We start from the raw sequence: 22,074 nt of genomic DNA, 5'->3' as shown, positions 1-22,074 counted from the left end.
GCGTTTGGATATAAGTGAGGAGGTGAGAAGTGGGTATTAAGAGAGCTTTATGCAGCTACGTTCCCATATGGTTAAGCATCTGTGTGCTTGTTGTTCTCAAAACCACATTTTCCTATTACAGCTCGGAGCTGATTTGTTCAGAGATGCGCTCCAGGATGTAGCAAAGTAGAGGAGTGCCTTGCTTTCTACTTGGGTTGTGATATTTTAATTAAACACCAGGTAAAATATTAAAAAATCTTCTAGGTGACTTAGAAGTCTAACTATCCTTTTTATCAGATTTCTTAGAACAATGTTGAATACCCATATCTAATGTGTACCCATATCTTCACTTTAAAGAATCCTTGTGTTTGTTAGGAAAGATAGAAAATGAGAAGTATTATTGTTACACTCTTCCTTTGAATCAGTGCAGCTGGCTTGTGAAGCTGAATAGCAAGTGGTAGTATTAGCAGAAAAGAGTAGGAAATGAACTAAAAGTGTCAAGGAGAAACCAAAGCAGAAAGACATTAAGTACCCTGAAGAATTATTTTTCTTAGTACATGATTCTCTCCTAGACTCATAACACCACCACTGAGCAGACTATTGTATTCTTCATTTTTGTATCTTAGAAGTCTACATAATTTACACTACTCAAACTGCAGAACCTTACCTTTGAAACCTTCAGCAGTCTGTTGTAAATACATCTTTGTATTGTAAATACGTATTTGCTTTTGATGAAAGAAATAATTTGTGTGTGTGTGTTACTTGGTTTTGTTTTATTCTTTCTGTTCAGTCATTGTTTTATTTTGCTATAATGCTTTATCTAAGTATTTTAAAATAATACATTTTAAATAGATTTGAACTTGAAATATGGAATAAATTTGGAAGATGGTAAAATTTTAAATGCAGTTCAGAGATGTTTGCTGACACATGTCTTTACTGGGTGACAGAATATACTGGATAATGAAGTTATAAAGAATTATGAGGTTATGTAATATTTGGATTTGAGCTGCTCTTCCAGGGTTTTGGTCCTGAGATAAAATACATGCACTTTGGATGTAGTTTCAACAGCTCTTTTTTTCCTCCATTTTTAACTAGTACCAACATTAATGAAATATCTGGGTACACATGTAGGTAAAAATCACTCATCCATGTTTTTTCTGCAAAGCTCATACAGTTAGAAATGCTGGCAATCCTCAGCCTTCACTTTTTAGGCCTTCCTGTCTTTATGCAGGAGTAATTCCTGGAGATCTAAATTATCCTGAAATCTGTGAGGAGAAATCCAAACCTGAACAGTACTAGAAATTACATCTTGCCTTGGAATGTGACAAGGACTTTCTTCTGTTTATATTTCCACTTTTGCAGAGGAAAAGGACAGTCTGGATGTAAATATCTCTTCTACATATTGTGGGGGAGGGATGAAAATTAAAGTATAGATTCACACATGGCACCATTTTCATCACAATTCAAAATTTTTAGGAAACCACATACTTTTATTTATCCACTTCTTTCAAGAAAAACTTTGTTAACATACTTGAATTAAGATAAAAATAATAGCTGAATATCCATTTTACTTACTCATGTTTTGACTCAAAAATCCTGATGTTTGTGGAAAAATGTTATACTGCATCATGTTTCTAAATCTACTATTCATGTAGCTGTATAGATTATATCCAAAAGGAGAAGGTAAATCTTAAAGAAGCAACTCCTAAATCTTCCACTAAGATATGTACTTACTTTGCAAATAAATGTGTGTTTCATAACAAAGTGGATTAAAGAAAAATAAAAGCTACTTGTGAAGAACTTTTTGCAAAAATATCAAAAGACACTAGAAATTTCACTGAATATAATAAAAGATGTAACAAAGAGAAATGCTTTTCTTTGAAAACAGAAGTAAAAATTCTCTCCTATAAAAATCTTCAAAAAGAAAAAGTAGGATTATTTCAATTACACAGTTCACATCATAAACTTTCTAAAGAAAGTGTAATCCTGTGTTAATGCAGCTTCTTTAACTTGACAGTACAAGATTTGGTTTGAACCCCAAAACCTCTTCTGGAATTTTAATACCTCCCTGAATAAGCTCAGAAAAAACAGGGAGGTTCTGCAAAGAAGACTTTGCACCAGTTATTTTAAGCCTTCCAAAAGGAGCTTTTGCAAGTTTTATACATCAGGTTTTTTGTGTTTGCAAAAGCCCAGACTTGTGAATATATCTTTCTTTCTCATAACCTTGAGCATGTATGCTTATAAATGTCTTTTAGAGTGACTGATGATAAACTTGGACCCTGTTCAGTAACAGAAATACATCAGAACTACATTTCCTAGGATGTTAGATTCTGCATCACTCAAAATTTTTCAATCAGCATTAGATTTCTTTTAACAACTTAATTTCATTCAACCACAAATTTGGGGCTAGATTCAAGGATTGTGCTGTAATACCTAGAAGATTTTTTTTTTTTTTTTTTAATCTCAATGTCAGATTACATGATTGTAAATTCTTTTCAGATCTTGAAATCTTTCATTGTTCTCTGCATGGACAACGGATCTTGAAAAAGAGGGAGGGGATTGGGGAGATAGCATGGGTGTGGAAGTTAGAAACCACTAAATGAAGGCGGAAGACAGAATGGCATGAAAGGAGAAAAGTATAAAATAAATGAGATAAAGGAGGACATAGATGAGAATGCAGTTTCAGAAAGCCAGAAGAATGTATCTGACACCACAAAAGCAAGAACAAGGGGCAATGCTGATTGAAGAAGAATTTGCTACATTGCACATTTTCATCAGAACCAAGTTATGCATTTAGGTGGCCAAGCCTTCAGCTTCTCAGGTGCACTGGTTCTATCCAATGTAGTTGGATTAGTTCCATCTTTCTTTTGCCTGGTACTGATCAAAAGACAGGAAAACAAAGAAATTTCTGAGGGCCAACAGGCTATGAAATGCATTTTGAATAATGCAGCTACTTCTACAATGCAAAATGAAATTTATTGGCTTAGTTACTATGCCAAATATCTATAAATAAGTCTTGTCATTAGATAAAAAAACAGCTGTATATTTCATATGATTTATTTTGCTTTGTCTGATGGCAAACACTGCTACATCATACACATCATACTGCCACATTGATATCTGTAATAGGATTTCCAGCTGATATAAAATGTCATTATTCCACTGACTTAAATGTCTCAGTTTAAGTTGGGGGTTTGGCCAAAGACAGATGGTGCCAAGAAAAGGAACAGTAGTGCAGGGCGGGGAGAGAGTGGTGAGTAATCTTGTTTTTACAAACACTTACTTGATTTCTGAGTGAAAATATTCTGAAATGATAGATGCACGCTCCCATCTTACTGAGTAGCTCATTTCCTGTTATGTACGCTGACTACAGAGTCCTGTAAAGGACTGCATTCCTTAATTGCACACCTTCATTCTACTGAGGGAAAAATCTTTCAAATGTGGAGGTTTTTTGCTTTATGTCAATGAATGGCAATGAATTTAGTTGTCCAGTGAATCAGAAAAACAATCTGCTGAATTGTTCTGTAGTATTAATAACTTCACAATGGCAACAAAATAGTTCAATTACTGTTTCCTTCCTATATTAATAGAGATATATTAATTAAATAGAGATATATTATTTGAACTCCTGGTTTTGTATCCATATCAGCTCCTGATTTTTCCCAGTTTCCTGTAAATTGGAATCTGGAGTTTCTATGATTTCTAGGTAATACTGAAAGGCTATTTGATAATTTGGGTAGCAGTTGGTTATGAATTTCTCCAGACATTTCTGAGTTTTGAATCAAATTCACTTGGTACAGGATGAACAATCACTGATCATCACAGCCACTCTCCATCATCTTTGAAAGGTCATGGAGAATAGGAGAGGTGCCTGAGGACAGGAGAAAAGCCAATGTCACTCCAGTCTTCAAAAAGGGCAAGAAGGAGGACCCAGGATACTACAGGCTGGTCAGCCTCACCTCCATCCCTGGAAGGGTGATGGAACAGCTCATCCTGGGGGTCATCTCAAAGCATGTGGAGGAAAAGAAGGTTATCAGGAACAGTCAACATGGATTTACCAAGGGGAAATCATGCCTGACCAACCTGTAGCGAATGACTGGCTGGGTAGATGAGAGGGGAGCAGTGGATGTTGTCTACTTGACCTCAGCAAGGCTTTTGACACTGTTTCCCATAATATCCTCATAGGTAAGCTCAGAAGTGTGGGTTAGATGAGTGGACAACAAGGTGGACTGAGAGCTGGCTGATGGCAGAGCTCAGAGAGTTGGGATTAATGGCACAGAATCTAGCAGGGGCCTGTAGCTAATGGTGTTCCTCAGGGGTCAGTACTGGGTCCAGTCTTGTTCAACTTGATTCATCTATGACCTGGATGAAGGGATGGAGTGTGCCCTCAGCAAGTTTGCGGGTGATACAAAACTGGGAGGAGGGGCTGATTCACCAGAGGCTGCGCTGCCATTCAGTGAGACCTGGACATGCTGGAGAGTTGCGCAGAGAGGAACCTGATGGAGTTCAACAGACGCCAGTGTAAGATCCTGCACCAGGGAGGCACAGCCCCACGCCAGGATAGGCTGGGGCTGGCCTGCTGGGGGGCAGCTCTGTGGTGAAGGACCTGGGAGTGCTGGGGGACAGCAAGTTGCCCATGGGCCAGCAGAGGCCCTGTGGCCAAGAAGGCTGATGGGGTCCAGGAACTGGGGCATCTCCCTTATAAGGAATGGCTGAGAGCTGGACCTGTTTAGCTGTGAGAAGAGAAGGCTGAGAGGGGATCTTATCAATGCCTACAAATATCTGAAGGACGAGTGTCAAGAGGATGGGGCTGGGCTTTTTTCAGTGGTGCCCAGTGACAGGACAAGGGGCAACAGGCACAAACTGCAACACGGGAAGTTCCTTCTGAATTTGAGGAAGAACTTCTTTACCTTGAGGGTGACAGATCCCTGGAACAGGCTGCCCCAAGAAATTGTGGAGTGTCTTTTGCTGGAGACATTCAGAACCTGCCTGGATGCAACTCCATGCAACCTGCTGAGGTGAACCTGCTTTAGCAGGGGGTTGGACTAGATGATCTCTAGAGGTCCCTTCCAACCTCAACCATTCTGTGATTCTGGAGTCTGTGATTCTGTGATATGAGAGAGAATGAACTGCAATGAGTTAAACAGCTACAACTTGTATCAGCCCTAGAATGAGTACCCAAAGATGAACAGAGCTTAAAGAATTGTTCCTTCAAGGCTTTGGCAAGAAAGAAAGAGAAGCTGTCATACTTGTGCTTCTTTAAGGGGCAGATGAACCAGCCCATGAACAGTTTCTTTAAAACTTTTCTACTTCCAAAGGATTCAAGTGCAGGTGTCTTATTGAGTTTCTTATGTGTATACCTGGACTACTGATTTCTACGGTGCCAAGGAATTGGAGTCAGGTGAGGATACAGACCATCATTTCAACCCAGGGAAGACCATGTCAGCAGCCCCGCTCCTCAGTATTTTGTAACAATGTCCACTACTGAGAAAACAGCTTAACTTAACTGCATAGGCTAATTGACACCAAATAACTGGGTTGAGAAGAATGGCTCAAAGTCCTAAAATTGCTTGAATATGGAGAGCTTTTCTTCATTGATCAAGTAGATAAATATGAAGTTTCCTGATTTGTGATGACTTTAAAAAATAATGATAGCCCTACAGAGCCAAGTGCCAGCAATAATAATAATAATAATAAAACCATATATATTTGGGCATCATCTTTTTCTTCTTTACAAATTTAAGATTAATTGTGTTTGACCGCAGTCAAAGACAGTGTGATTTTCAAACCTTTATAGTAGTGCTTAGAGAAATATTATCAAGTACTTCCATAGAGTCTAATTTATATTCCTGGTTAACCATATTAGAGTTTTGACAGTTGCATTTTTTCTCTGCTGATTTTATCCTTTCTGAAAACTGTTGTTCCGTCGTCCCCCCCCTCCATCTGTATGATACAAAAGCAATCTCTGAGGCTGATTGTCAAGGTGCTTATTTCCATATTTTTTAACTGCATGAAAAGAAAAAGAGTACAGCCACATACAGCAAGCTACTACCTTTCCAGAGCAAAGTTGCTCAACCAAGACATTCAGCAGCAAGCATTAAACAGAAGGTACAAGGGCACTGTTACATTTTGGGCTTATGCAGGTGCCTAACTTCCCAGGGGACAGGAATAGTTGAAGTAGAGACTGTTCCTTTGGAGGAAAAAGGTCTAAATTTTTCATGCCACTAAAGAAGAACCCAACCAAATGTTTTAGGGAGCTGTCACCTCCTTAAATGCATACAACTGCAGATAATGCAAAATTAAAGACAAAAGAAAACTATGAAAACGTTCCCTATGAACTGTTCTTTAGCACTCTGTATTTTCTAAGGTGCAATGATCTTTGCTGCTGATAGCTTCAAAGGGAGAAGAAAAGTGAACTTTGAGGGGCACGGAGTATCACATTTGTAGTGTTTATGAAAAGATGTTGAAAGACTTCTGGAGAATGTTCACACCTCTTTTACAATGAGACAGCTTCAGTCTGAGTACTTCCCTATTAAAGTTCTGGTGTTGTATACTGAGAAAGATGTGAATGCCAGATAATGGTTGCTGAAAAAGAATTCTTATGCTTTCCATCATGCTGAATAACTTTTGCACATTTTTAAATTATTATTCTGCATGTACTGAAGCCCTGTGTTTAGATGTGATAGCTGTGATATTTCACTACACAGTATTTTAGTTGAAATAAACAGTCTAATTTAGTACTTTAAATAATACTTGCTAAATATCAAAAAGGCCACCATGTTATATATGTCCCCTTGATACACAGGAATCAAGTATTTTAATAAAGTAACTTTTTAGATTAAACCCCCCCCCCCCAACTTTACAATATTTTGAAATTCTGATTCTGGGCCAATAATGGTATAAATTAGATGAAGTGGCAGACCTTTGATTGCAGTGCCTTCAGTTTTCTTAAAAATAGCCTGACTTAAGGAGAGAGCTGCAATTTAACATTCACATACTTAATGCATAGGAAAGAGAAACAAAACACTTTTCAGTGCCTTTCCAGTAAGGCAAGTGCTGTTAACGCAAAGTTTGTCTAACATCCCTATGGAATACCAACAGTGAGGCCTTGACCCTCAACTGGCATATAATAGCTTAGATCTCTGTATCCGTGAAGAATCCTTTTTAAGTCATTGGTGTACACCTGAGTGCTTTTCTATCCCATTTTATCATCTGGTTTATTTGTTTTAAAAGATCACAAGAATTTAGCTGAATAAAATCAGTTTTAATATACTTCACAATAATAGGGCAGGTTAAAGAAAAGGTTGATATTACAAAAATGGCCCTGTTAACAAAATAAAGTCACTGTGAAACAGAGATTTTAATCTTGGTTCGAGCAATGACGAAATGGAAACAACAGTATGCTTGATTCCAGGTGCACAATTTATATGCTGCTTTTTCTGCTTGCAGAGAGAGAGGGAAGCGATCATTCATATAATATTCTTTCTTCATCATAAGAAATAGGCAATTGCACCTGCAGGTAGATTAAATCTACCAGCTTCTATCTAAGAACAGAATTGTACTCCTACTTCTTGAAGGAAGACATACTGAGCTCTTTGCCACATGCCTAAAGGAATGGTTTATTTTGACTTTACTGTACTCTGGAGGTTCAACCACATAGATATCTTGTTTATTTACTCTTGCTTTGTATGTCCTTACAAAAGAGGCTTCAAATGGCATAAGTAATGAGTATTCAGCAGTCAGTTACAATACCAAAGCTTAGAGAAACCTTGGATTACCTTTGTTTAAAACCATACCTTGTACAGAGCAGTGTAATTATTTGCAGAGGGGAGATGGAGAGTCAGCACCTTCCCCATTTACAGAGTATCTCACTTCTTTTCAGCCAGGTCTTGATCCTCTTTTAGGAGCGTACAACACAGTTCCCAGCACCTGCCCAGGGGGTTTCCCTCAGCCTTGCAGGTTTGTACTTTTAATAGAGTCACTGTAAGAAGAAAAGATATATTTTTTCCAGTGTGCCTGTCCTGCGCTGACTGGGGGATGAGGAGTGCCAGAATTAAAGCCAGCGCTCTTTTAGCTGTGCAGCTTATTGTGTTTAGGGAACGTACTACCAAGACTTGCTAAATCCCCCTCTCCCCCTCCCCAAACCAAAGCCAATACTGTTACAAGCATCCTGGCTCAGGAGGACTATTTAGGAAATATCTGGCCTTATCTTTGTTGTGTAATATTAAACGCTAAGAAAAGGAAATACAGATTTTCAGATCCAGATTCTCAGACATATAAATACCTTTGAGAAGCCAGGCTGTAGTAGCAATGTAGTTGTTATGCTATGGGGCCCATTTTGTTAGATGCTGTGTACACAGAAAAGAGAAATTGTACTTTTATCTTACAAAGTAAATCTTAAATATAAGTCAGCATATTATAAAATGGATGTAAATGAAGACCAAAAAGGGAGGACAAGGAATCAGTGGGCTGCTTTCAGTCAGTCTGGTAGCCCGTTGTGTTAGCCCGACACCAATTTAGCTAATGTTACCATTCTGTGAAGGGTGCCTAAGCAAAGAGAGATGTGAAGAGAATAATGAGGCAGCTATGCAGATGCTGATGTTAACAGATGCCCAAAGTATCAGGGACAGCAGGGCAGAAAGCACAAAATATTTTACTCTTCACTTGCTTGCCTGTTCATTTAGTAAGCCTAAAATTATTTCAGCATTGGCAGATCACCATGTCAGTAGAAGTCTTTTGATTGGGTAGAGATACATGTGCACATTCTGAAAATGCATACCAGTCTTTTCTGATTTCTTGCAATAAAAGAGGGGAGCCAGTGGAAGGATGTGAAGAGACAGCTGTTGTAATATAAACTTGGAAAATTACTGTTTCAGCAGCTTTCTGAATGTGTATGAGCAAAGCCAGCTTGCATTGATCAGGACCAGTGGAAAGGAGGTTACGGTATTATGAATATCAGGTAATGAGATCCAGATCCTATGGTTAGATAGCATGTACAGAATTATAGAGGTGGAGTGGAGCTTTCTAACTTGATTGGGTTTTAGATGTAATATGGGTATGAGGGTTTTAGAGGGAAATCTAACTCAGAAGTAGTGATAGCTGCTGTATATGAATACTGATGAGAGACATTTAGTGGCTGGTAAAGGAAACAGAAGGGAGTGATCAAAAGAAAATGTAAGAGATTTTTAGTCATATTGATGAATGGATGTCTGTGAGACAGGAGGAGGCAGATGAGTCATTCGGTTTAAGTTATGTTAGTAAATATTACAGGGTGAATATATAGTTGTCCAATGTATTCTTAAAACAGTCTCCAGTGTTGGAGCTTCTGCAACTTATCTACTTTCTCTTTTTTATTGATTGACTGCCTCTCTCACTTAAATGTTGTTCCTAATGCCTAACCTGAACTGGTTTTGCTGCAGGTTGAACGTCCCCTTCAACCCTTGCCTTAAAGATTGGTGCTATATTAGTTACCTTTCATTCTTCTAATGCAAAAATAATACAGTCACTTCAGTTAATAGTTCAGTCACTGACTAAGGTAGGATTTTGAGTGAGGTATATATTGATTTAGTTCTGAAGTTTACAGAGGTTCAGTTTTGGTGTAGATTCATATTTTTTTGTCCTTTCTGTTTTGAGGACTAAGAACACTGCCATTTCATAAAGTGTCACAGAATCAAAGAAACAGTATAGCGTGGAATGGGAAGTTTGGAGGACCTCCTGGTTCAAATCCCTGTTCAAAGCAACTCCAACTTAAATCAGGTTGATAATGGTCTTGTCCAATTTTTAGTATCTCCAACAATGGAGCTTTTGCAGCCTCTTTGAGCATCCTCTTCCAGTGATCAACTGCCTTCACGGGGACATTTTTTTCCTCTATATCCTCCTATGAGGTTACTGAAGACCAACATGCTTTCTAGTTCAGCCTCCTCCAGCAGCTGCTTCCTAGTATTAGAAACAAATATTGAGGAGTATTTGTGCATAGCTCTTTTTGACCAATGCATTTCAAGAGCTGACTAGACAAAACATGGTCCTTTCCAGGAATTATCTGGACAACTAACATCCTTCATACCCACCACTCAGTTTGTTTTGAATGATTTTGCAGAAGACCTACAGAAATCTTGATTTTTCTGATTTTGCTGATTTGGTTTCATGACTAAGTTTTCCAGAGGCGATCCCCTATTCTTTTTCCTGTTCATTCTTAGACTTTCAGTGTGTTCATCCACATTACAGGACTCAGAGCAAACCCTTCATGTGCAAGCTAACATCACCTTTTTTTTTTTTTCTCTCTTTTATCTTCCTGAAACAAACTAAATTAAATGCAGGGCAGTTCACTGAGTTGTATCATTGGATCTCTGCTTTGCCATTTATTTCATAGCCCTGATCATATGCTAAGATTTTTACCACCTCCTGGTTTTTTGCTTTAGTATGCAGACATCTAAGATGATCAGTGATTTGCACCATTTCTTCCTTTCGTCCTTCTGATTTCATCTTCAGCCATTTGTTCTGACAGTATTTCTTTTGCCCATAATGTTGGATAACTGTTAGTAAAACTGGATTACAATACAATTTTTAAAATATCAAATTATTAAGGAGAGCAGCATGTTTCTCACGGTATTGTGTAGGAAACAAACTGTTTCCATGGAGTGCGTTTTCTTCTGAGATTACCTGTAAGCACCAAGTTTATAAGGAGTCACTAAATACCACAAGTGCTGAGACTAATGTAAAGAAAGATTACAAATTAAGTTCAGTGTAAATGCATTAGAAGTCAGGATAAGAACTGATATCTCAAGTTCTGAAAAAGGGATCGTGCTTTTTACAATACAATGCTTTCAAGCATTTATTACTCTATAAACTACACCCAGAATTTTAAATGAAGGGCTATAATCCTGTGAGATTGCAACATACAGGATGGATAAATTGAATTTATATGTTTCTTTCCAAACATAACATAAGCAATAAAATAGCTAATACATACCGTGCAATATGAATTGCACTAGCATTTTTATTACATAGTTAAGGGCAAAACATGCCAAAGGAAGCAATATAGCATAATTCTTAAGTTTAGAATTATGTCTATCAGCAGTGGAAGTAGTCTAAAACAAAAAATGTTTGCTTTATAATCTATTTTTGTCTATGAATGTTGAATGTGAAGGCCAGTCAACCCTGTGGCCTCAACTTTTGTTTAGTAGTGTAGTGTGTGTGTTGTTGGCTCTGATATGCAGGGTTCCTGTGATTAGAAAACATAATTGTAGAAAAACATAATTTGAGTATTGAAGGTTAATGACCTTAGTGTATTCAATTTCGTGCTATCCACAAGACAATTCAATTGAGTTTGTTATAAGGCTGGTTTTAGTAGCTGCTGGACATTTTCCATTTGAGAGAGCACTCCCAGTAATTACAGGGCATCACAAGCCCAAACAACTTACAGAAATTTAACCCACTTTATCCAGCCTGAGTGTTATCTGGGTTCATTGCTGATGAAATCATCTGACTCCTAGTTCTCAAAGGTAGGTGGAGTTTGGCTGGGAACAAATCCCTTTGACTGCAGTGCATGGCATGCTGAGCTGTCTTTGTGCCCATTGAAGTCCAGTAGGAGCAGAAAAATTTGGCAATTAAGATTAGTCATCTTCAGGCTTTGCTGTTATCTTGACTAAGGAACTCTGGTCAAAATATTTAGTGTATGTTTTTAGGCCATTATGGTACAAGGTGTCTGCTTTCTAACTCACCTTTACTTCTGCAAAGAAACTGCTCTCCAGACAAGTATTCAGAGTAACCTTCATTTTCTATTAAATTCAAAAATAATAACAGCATTATAGATAAATAACATCCTTGTGGCTACTATTATTGAGGATATTCAATTGCTTGGATGGCTTAAGACAACTGTCCAGTAACTGTCAAGGATAACTCTATCCTTGTCACTCCCCTTGACCTTCACATTCTGAGTGCTTTCTTCTAATGGTCTTCTACTGATTTTTAATATCCTGTATTCCTGTACAGGATAACTTATATATGTAATATATATACATAATTAGGTTTCAAAAGGGAAAAACACTTGCTTCTTGCAATAGTTTAAATATGAAAGGCAATTTATTTTCCCTTGAATGCAGAAGTAGTCTTTTTATTTCCAGCTTCTTATTGAGTATCTAGAAATATTTTTTTAATTGTTCTGGATTAGTCACTGATCTTGCTTTCAGATACCATACCTGTTAATCACAGACGTATGAGTCTTCTGGTTTAGGTGTGAAAAAGCTGTTGCAGTCTGCTGTCTAGCTGCTCAGAACGCATGTGTTTTAAAGAGCATCACTCCCTCACAGACAGGCTTTCAGGCTCTCTGCTGTTGTTTCTTTCCAAAAGCTTAGTGATGAACAGAATTCTCAGCAGCAGATAAGTGTTTTCTGAAGAATTCGGTGGATTACTAGAATCAAATCCTAATTTAATGCTATAATATTTCTTATAAAGAATCTGTCCGTGTCTTTCAATGTCTACAACACATGCCAAATGTTCTTTTTGTCATATCTCACATATATCATATCTGTTTTGATCTGACATCTTGATTGCTCATTTATACTGTAACTGCCAGTAATTCTTTATCAGATACAAAAAAATATTCATATTTCTTATGTACTTGGTATGCCACTACCTTATCTTTTTGCAGACAATCTCCTTTTAGATATTTATTATATATATTCTCCATATATTTATAGATATGGAGGTGTAGTTCAAAGGTTTTAGAGAGAAAGTAAATGGACTAGAAATATGCTGTGTGTACCTGTGTTATAAAAGGAGAAGATTATTGACTTTTATCAAGCCGTTACTTGTTTTCTGTCATTCCAGTATATTCTTAGGTAATATCTAAAGGAAATACCAGGTTTGCACCACTGCTTTGATTTTTGGAGGGTTTTATATTTCAGCCTCTCTTCCCTTCTCCCCCTTCCCCCCTCTGCTTTCCAGTTTGGGGCGATATTTTGTCTTTGTGTTCTAGGACAGCATATTGTCTTGAAAGATTGTTTCTATAAAGCTGTAGTTTGGAAGGATTCAGTTCCTTATGTAGCTATCCGTCTATCACATACATGCTAATGTATTGTCACCCCTTTATGTTTCCTGTGAGCAAGGGAATGAATTGCTCTGCTCCTAGTTACAGAGCTATATTGTTGGAAGACAGGGCAGAGTTTTCCCGGTTTCTATAAACTGTCAGGACATAATTTGTATGAGGATTTCAGTTTTACTACAAAATGAGTCATTTGATATAAAATGCTTCGCTCCTTGTAGATTAGTGTAATTGGATATAAGTAAGAGACTATAACTGTGTTCGCTTAGGAAGTTACATTGCCACTGAAATTGGCCTCATGTCTGACAGAGATCCATAACTGCTATACATTCAATGGTTTACAGCAAATTTTCTTTGTAAGGTCAGTTGTTACATTAGGCCTCAGTTTAATTCTTGTCCTTCTGAGGGGCATTTAAATAATGGCACTGACTGTTTACAAACAGGATCCTGTGTTCTGGTTTCTGGTAGAACTATAGGATTTTTCCTAATTGTTTCATGGAATGGTAGTTTTTACTTGCACAGTGCTTGTGTTTTGGCAGTGTGCAGTTTTACAGATGGAGTGGATCTAAGGATTCATTTTTCTGGGAGTGTGATGAAAGGAGGTTGTAGCCGGGCTGTCAGTCTCTTCTCCCAAATAACAATTGATAGGACAAGAGGAAGCGTCCTCAAGTTGCACCAGGGGAGGTTCAGATTGGATGTTAGGAAAAATTTCTTCACTGAAAGGGTTGTCAAGCACTGGAACAGGCTGCCCAGGGAAGTGGTTGAGTCACCATCCCTGGAAGTATTTAAAAGACGTGTAGACAGGCCACTTAAGGACATGATTTAGTGGTGGACTTGGCAATGTTAGATTTACATTTGGACTCGAGGACCTTAAAGATCTTTTTCAACCTAAATGATTCTTTGATTCTGAATCGTCATCAGATTGTAACTTAATCATGGGTACTGCCATCAACTAGCTGCTTCACTAGTTCCCAATCTGTAGTAACAATATAATGGCAGAATTTAGTCCTTGCACTTCACTGTCTTCTGGAGGTAATGACAGCAGTTAAATTAAAATAGTCTATGAATTACAATGGGGAAAAAAACCAAAAAACAACTTGGTTAATTTTTTCTTCGGTGGTGGGGTGGGCAACACCACTACTCAGTTATCAGACTTCTTTCTTTCATGGTAAAATTATTAATCCTCAGTGTCACTTTGGTTTTTAATATATTTCTAGGCTGACTGCTATATGCCCCTTACAATGTTGTGAGTGCAAATCCATTATTGCTCTGTTTCTGCAACTATGTTCATCACTATTTTGCTTCTTGGAAGGAAGAAGACATAGAAGTAATTTTCTGACTCTTGTAACTTTGTTGTTTTAACACTTCCAGATCTAAAACAAATTTCTCACAAGGGAAACAGATGAGGAAAATTTCTTGGATACTTTCCCATGATGTGTGCTTGAAAACAGACTTAGTTAGAATTAAAACCAAAATTGTTTGGGTACAGTATGAATAAAGAAACTATTCTTTTAAGCAAGAATATATTTTGAAAGTCAGTGCAACTTTCAGGTCAATGGAGACAAATTCAGTAAAACACATTCTGTACATCTGTCCTTGCCAGGTGAGATGAGACAAATGACCATGCATGTATTGCAAGTGACCTTAGTAATATAGTTGTCTGGATAGGGACTTTAGCTATGGCTCAAATATTATATTGCAAAATACAATACATTAACATCAACTAAAACATATTTGGAATTCTTATTTCATTTATTATGTAATTTATAGCTGCAGTAATTTAGCTACAGCGTAAGTTAAACCCATCATTTGTCTGATGATCTTTAGATTAATCTTTGCAATTCTCCCAGTTTATGGAAATAAATTACTTATGACAAAGCATGGGATTAAAAGTAAAATGCTTTTTTTCTTCTTTAAAATGAGAGATGTAAAATATGAAAAGAGCATTCCACTCATCCTTTGGAGTTCTGTGTATGTAGATGTCAGGCAGAACAACAGCAGTTAGTAACCTTATTTTCAACAATATTTTGGCTAGTCTAGTTTTGATATGTGAGTTAAAAACCTTAGCTGTGTAAGGATCTAAGAAACAATTATTTGTAACTTACATTGATTTAATGTTAACTGTAAGATGTTTCTTTACATGAATGAATACTTAATGTGAAAAGAAACTGTCATGAGTAAAATTAAATGGTACAGTGGAGCACTTATGCTACTGGAAAGAGTTTTGGTTTTTTCAAATCAATTGGTACACTTGGGGGCTTCCACAATGTAAATAATGGGGAATGTAGAAATTATTACACTCACTTGCCTTTAACTAAGAAAAGTATTAGATTTGGATTTAGACATGGTTTTGCAATATTTTTATTAAGAAATTAATGTTAAAAAAGAACTCTGAGACTTAAAAGTATGAGATAAATCTAGTCACCATATAATTACTTAGCAATTAGATTAGCAATAAAGACTTCATTACAATATTTGTAATATAAACCCCCACAAAATATTTAGATATTTAAGACCTCAGTCACTAAAATGATCTAGATCTTACTTATAAATTAGAGCCTTTAGCTTCTCTCTCTTACAACTAAACTCCCTTCTTCAGTCTACTCTGAGATAAATCCCTGTGAGATGGTAGTCTTGAAACTTCTGTGTTGAAACTTGCTTGAACACAATTAAAATATAGAGAGGATAATTTTCTTTTTATCCCACTCGCTTGTAGCAGTAACTGTAATTTTAAATTGTAATTGCACTCTTTCTCCTAGTATGGACATCTCTTTACTTTGAGTGAAACATTATCCTGCATACGCCCTCACTCTACTTATTCTGTACACTTAGTGTTAATACAGGAAATAGTGTTAACACAGGAAATTAGTGTGTATTAGCTATTGAATTTCAAATTCACCTGTTAACTTCCTGATCTAAACAAGGCTATGGATGAACAAAACACCCACCTTCAGGTGCACTTTAAGATAGAATTTACAAGTCAAAAGAGTCTTGCATCTCCTTGTAACTCTGTGAACTTTCACAGAAATAAAGGCAAGGATGGATACTCTCATTTAACCCATGTCTATTCATGCAGATACCATAATTGAAATGAAAATTCTGACCATTTTCACATGCATTGCACACCATATATACCACCATCATATTTATAGTGCTTATAAATATACACATATATACTCTAATGTACCTAAGATATTATCTGTATCAAGAAGATATAATTTAAAGTTTTAACATTTCCTCCTGCATCTCAAGATGTTAAAAGAAATTCTGCCTTCTCATGAGATTCAGATCTATTTTGATGTACATGCATATATATCAGTTACTGAATTTTAGTCATGTTTTAATTTCAAAATTAGCTCCACCTGTCTTTCATTCTCTCACAAAGATAATTACATGAATAGGCTGGTTTAAACTACTGTCAAAGTCTGGCTGTTTGAAAATCTAGTAGGATTACATATCTTCAGTCTAATCTCAATTCCAATGTGATGTGGGTTACAATTTTTGGTAATCCAGAACAAATTTCTTCTTGCAGGAATGTTTATTCAGTTGGCAATAGACAAATAGTAGGTTTCTCATGAATGTGTGGCTCTCTTGTACTCATTTGGAGTTACTAATGGAATAATTTTGTATTTTAAAGAAAAAGCTGTGGGTTTTAAAATGTTTTGTTTTTTTTTTTACTGACATACTGAATTTCTAGAGTATAAAAATGATGATCTATGCTATGTAGATTATGCACAATATACTACTTCTATTTTTTCCCCTCTTGCAACCATTTGTTGATTATTTCTGTTAGAACAATGATGAACTGTGTAGTATGAAATGGTATAAAATAATTGCAGTCCATTCATCAGTGTTACTAGTTTGATCATTCCAACACAATCTCAGAAAGAAGGGACAAAAGGCAAGAATAAAAGGGTTGGGGTTTTTTATTTTAGTGAAGACAATGTTTGTATCTGTTTACAACAAAGACAAAGAAAGGAGGATCGGTTACAGCTTGCAGCCTTTGCAGCTGCTTCAGGTTGAGGTGACAGGAGGGCTCACAGAGAGTAAGGATGGTGACATGAGGTTTTGGGGAGGGTTGGATTGCTGTTTCAGAGGGGATGCAGTCAGCCCACATGGAGACAGTGTATGCCATATGCAGTCATGAACATCAGAAATAAAAAGTACAAAGGTATGTGACCTCCTCTTGAGTCTATAATGCTTTCTATTCATCCAGCACATTATTTTAATTTGTAAAACTGTCCTAAAAGCAATGTCAGGAGTTGCCAAATGCAGCTATCAGTCAGAAAACAGCATATAGTTCTTAGCTGTATTTACCTGAGTACAATGGTAGATCACAAGTATCTCGTAGGAAGACTTGTGAAAGGAACAGTTGTTTGTACAACAAATTAAGTAGATCATGGCATACAAAGCTGCTGTTTCAAAGCTATACAATAAAATAGCTGTATTCATGTTGTCCTGTATTTATACTTATGTATGTTGCCAGTTCTTAGCTATTTATAATTCATTTCCCTTTAGTTCAAAAGAGGAGGAATTAAAATACAAAAGGACGGGTCAGAAAAGCATAATATGTTCTAAACATAGTTATAACAGGTTGGAAGCTTGGTGTATAAACTCCCCTCCAGTAATTAACTGAAAATAAATAGTAAATACCTTAAGCAAGGAGAGATCCTGAATTCCTCCTGGAAAAGAAGGAAATGATGTTATCTCATTGTGTTTCACTCGTCAGAAACCTATTGAGAATTGGAGAGATTTCCTGAAATTAATATGCATTATTCAGGTCTAAATGCTTCAGTACTAAACATGAGAGACTCATAGTCCTCAGTGAATACCAATAGGTACAGATACAGTTAGAAAATAACATACTCAAAGCACATGAAAGGCATCATATATAATATGTATAGCTCAGTAACCTTACAGTAAATTGTAAACATGGAATTAGCTGAACACAGCAGTATGATTGTAGCTCTTAGCTGCATTATCTTCATACAAACAAAATGAAAGGTGGCAGGCTTGGGAAGATGAGATACACCTCTTCCCGTGTACCTGTGGAAACCATATACTTATTTGAGGCAAGAGCCATCTGTGCTAATCTCTATGCCTCTGTGTTAGACGAGGGGTATCTTTTAGTAGCATCCTTAGTCCTGTGTCTTCATGAGAATTTTGCTGCCTATTTGTACTGAACTTGCAGCTACATGAGGCAAGGTCCTGCGTGGAAGAGCTGCACTGACTACTTTGAAAATAGCCATCATCGTTGTTACAGTTGTAATAGAGCACATGATCATCTTTAAGGGCCTGGACTCTTCTTGAAAGGTGTGAAAGGGTGGTGCCACAAGTCAGTATTTCTAGCAGAGACATTGTAGAGTCATGGTTGTTGCCTCTGTGGTCTACAAAATTGGCAGAGTATTTACATTTTCTGATGTTACACTAGAAAGAATGAGTTAGGCAAATGTTCTGGGCCAGGTAAGCTCGTATATTAGAAGTGGAAGTCACAGACTTGGCATTATGAATCAGAAACTGTTCAGAATTTCCTTAATATGTATCAAAATATGTAAAAGGGATAGATAAATTTATATGAAAATTTTATACAAAATGCTAAGCAAAGCACACAAAAATTGCTTTGGAGTTGGAGAGTTAATTACATTGTCAAATAGGAGTTTTGGCCCAGGAAGAACTGTGATTGTTTCCAATCCCTTTAAATAAATCCATTCTTTTTTCTTCATCTCCTTCTGTTCTGAAGTTTTAGCACACAGAAAAGGTCTGTGTAGTGCTTTTGAACACAACTCTACTTCACACCAGAAGTATTCTTTTGATGTGGTCTTCTGCTCCCTCCGGGGAATATTACACTGAAAACTGAGGATTAAAACAATGTAATTGAGAACGATCTAGGCCTACTGATGGGTAACAGGTAGGGGAAGGATATTTTTCATATTTCTTTCTTGCCTGGAATGACCAGGGGCTGATAAACACAGTGTTGAATAGAGAATGATAGAAGGAAGTACCAAAGGTTATATTGTAACAGCCCTGGGTAGAAAAACAAAATGTAGGAGTGGGAAGAGATTTGTTAGAGATGTTCTGTTTTTGAAAGAAAGAGAGTAAGAAGGGTAGCAGGGCTGTAGAGGAGATTGTGTGTGGTGCAGGTGCCCAGAACTCTTTAAAATCTAATTAAATGAAGCAATTAAAAAATCTTATCTAACAAATAAGTAATCTACATTTGAGTATCATCTGTTTGGTGGGGTGTGAATCCATGACCCTCGGGGACTATAATAAATCCGGATGTCCATGAAACCTGATGTTGCATTTGGATCTCAGTCTAACTGACAGATACGTAAAATCTCATGAAGACAGACAGCTCCCCACTGGCTCTGCATCCGAGGAAGGTTCCTGTGCAATGTTTTAATTAAGGTTATTTATTTCTTTATTATGATGATTGCGTTTTAATTGCTTATGAAGCACCCCAGGGGTGGAGGTGTGGGTACCTTATAAATATTATATGACAGTAAGTAAAGGGGAAAATGTTGCAGTTTTAGAAAATACACCAGCAGCTATATAGTTCTGATGCAATTTAACAATAAAAGCAGAAATGCTTCTTTAAACTCTCTCACAGCTTTGCAAGTAAATAACATTATCTTATTAGTCTTCTCCATTTAGCATAGGTGACTGGCAGTGTAACTCATAGTCACGTCCACATTTTGCTTAATTGATACGCTAGATAGCCACATGACAGCTATCTGATGTGCATATCCACTTGCAGAATGTAGTGGGATCTTTTGTCCCACATTAATGCTCTCAGTCAAAGCTCTGCCGGAGTATGTCTCTACTAGGGGAGTAGGATGGGAAAAATAGCAAAATAAGGAAAAAAATCTGCCTTACGACACCTAGTCCCTTAGCTGCTGCTTCTCCAGGTGTTCCTTGGGTCTGTGTTTGGGAAGTGGACAAGGTATAGATAGCTGGACGTGAAATCCACATTGTACAGAGGTATGCCCTGCTTGTATGGCTTTATATAAGCCTTAGGCTTTCTCCTTCTCATCTGAGTAATGTTTTTGCAGCCAGGAACTCAAGTTCCCTATCTATGTTTCTGTATACCTTTCTTCACATGCACAGATTCTTGCAGTTACAAATTCTTGCTTGTGGCACAAACTTGGTTTTGGTGTATAACAAAATATTTGCATCCAGCTAAAGTGATGCTCCAGAAGTTGGGTGTTTTTTTCCTATTGGCTATTTTTTCTATTTAATTCCTGATTCATAAAAGGTTATTGTACAGAGACGGAAATATTTTTTCTTTCTTCCCCAGCTTTATTTTCATCATTTAATTTATGAATTTTTGAAGTGATATTTTTCAAGATGTCTTTTATATGGCCAAGCTGAGCTTTTTGGCTGGCTTCCAACATTGAAAATTGTTCTCTGCAGAGAAAAAAAATATGAAGCATTTCACCAGCTTAAATTATTTGACATTGTACAACAATTTGAAATCTATTTGAGCTTTTCAGGTTTTAATATGCACTTGAATTAGAATGAGATTTGGCATTTTTTTTCACACAAGGACTTAAAGGAATATCTCATTTGCATTGTAAACAACAAGTCTAGCACCATCTATCAGGGGATACTTTTACTCAGCAGTCAACATAAGATCATATGTCTGATTTTCTCCATCTGATTATTTTATAGATTGCCACATTCAATAAGGTACTGGAGCATGGCTTACTGTCTAAATTGCAGTTTGCGTAATGTGGCATTAGAGCCTGAAGAGCTCTAGTACTTGGTATACCTGTTAAGCCACCTACAAAGTTCATTTAAACTATGTTATAGCCAGGAATTAGGTACTTTTGCATCATCTTGTGGTAGGATAGTTCCATGTAGTTTCTGTATGTATCAATAATACTATGGGTTAATAATAATCCCCTTAGAAACTGGCTGCATTACAACTATTACTTTTTCAGAGCTAAATCTCTTATCTCAAATAATAAAGGATTCTGTATGTGAGAATAACCAGTTGAATCCTTGCTGCTAAAAATAGTATCACTATTCATATGGCCAGTTTGTATGTATGTATGCGGGTGGTTTTCGTGTGCAGAAATAGAAACTACAACTTCTAAAACATTCTTTAGATCTGCTGCTCTTTTATCTTTCCTCTGTATTTTACTGGCAGTGCATCAGAAAGGACGTTCTACTCTCTGAATCTTCTCAGAATCTAAAGAGAATAAAAATACAGTGCTGAGGGATATTTTATTTGCTCTTTGTTGCGCCTATGTGCCAAACATCCATGCTAATGATTCAGTTGCCGGAACTGTTTACAACAATGTTTCTTCCGCAGCCACTCACTGTTACATGAAGTTGGTGGAGCCAGCTCTTCACCACTGGAGATTCCCCTCTTTGTAGGTTCTGTACTTTGAGGGCTATAGGTTCAGAGTAGCAGAGACTTTATACATTATTTCTACATCACACTGTGGTTATTCAGTCATTGTGTGTAAATAATTTGCATATGAAATCATGCCAAGTTCCCTAACCCTCATACCATTTGTTTGCTAGATTGCATTTGTGCCCCTCTCTGCTTTGATGGAAGTTCTCTCTATCTTGTCTTAGCCACTATCCCACTCAGATTTTTCTGCTGCAGGTTCAGGATTTTATACAATTGTGGTTTTGTTAATTGCTGTAATGATTTCATTACGTTGGCAGTAGTTCTCTTTCATAATGGAATCCAAGTAAAATATCTTGTAATGTATTAGAAATGCCATGGAAAATTACATTAACTCCATTGTGCACTTAGCAAATGATGATAGTCTGTCTTTAATTAGAAAGACCTTGAAGGGTCAGATGCATGAGACATATACACTCGGGTAGAAATTCTTTTGATAAAGTGTATTTAACCCAGTTTAACGGCCAGTCAGCTCAGTAAGAATAGAAAAGGCATATTCTGTATGGAGAATGAGTGCAGAATAGATCTGATTCTTTGCTATTCTTCCCTTTTTTTTAAATCCATCTGCAGCCATCCACTGAATGCTCTAGACATTCTATATGATGGATTAAGAATTGCAATACAAGCTTTGACAAAA

The sequence above is a fragment of the Falco cherrug genome, chromosome 4, assembly GCF_023634085.1.
Source record: "Falco cherrug isolate bFalChe1 chromosome 4, bFalChe1.pri, whole genome shotgun sequence".
Taxonomy (NCBI): Eukaryota; Metazoa; Chordata; class Aves; order Falconiformes; family Falconidae; genus Falco; species Falco cherrug.
This window is presented reverse-complemented; position numbering follows the sequence as displayed.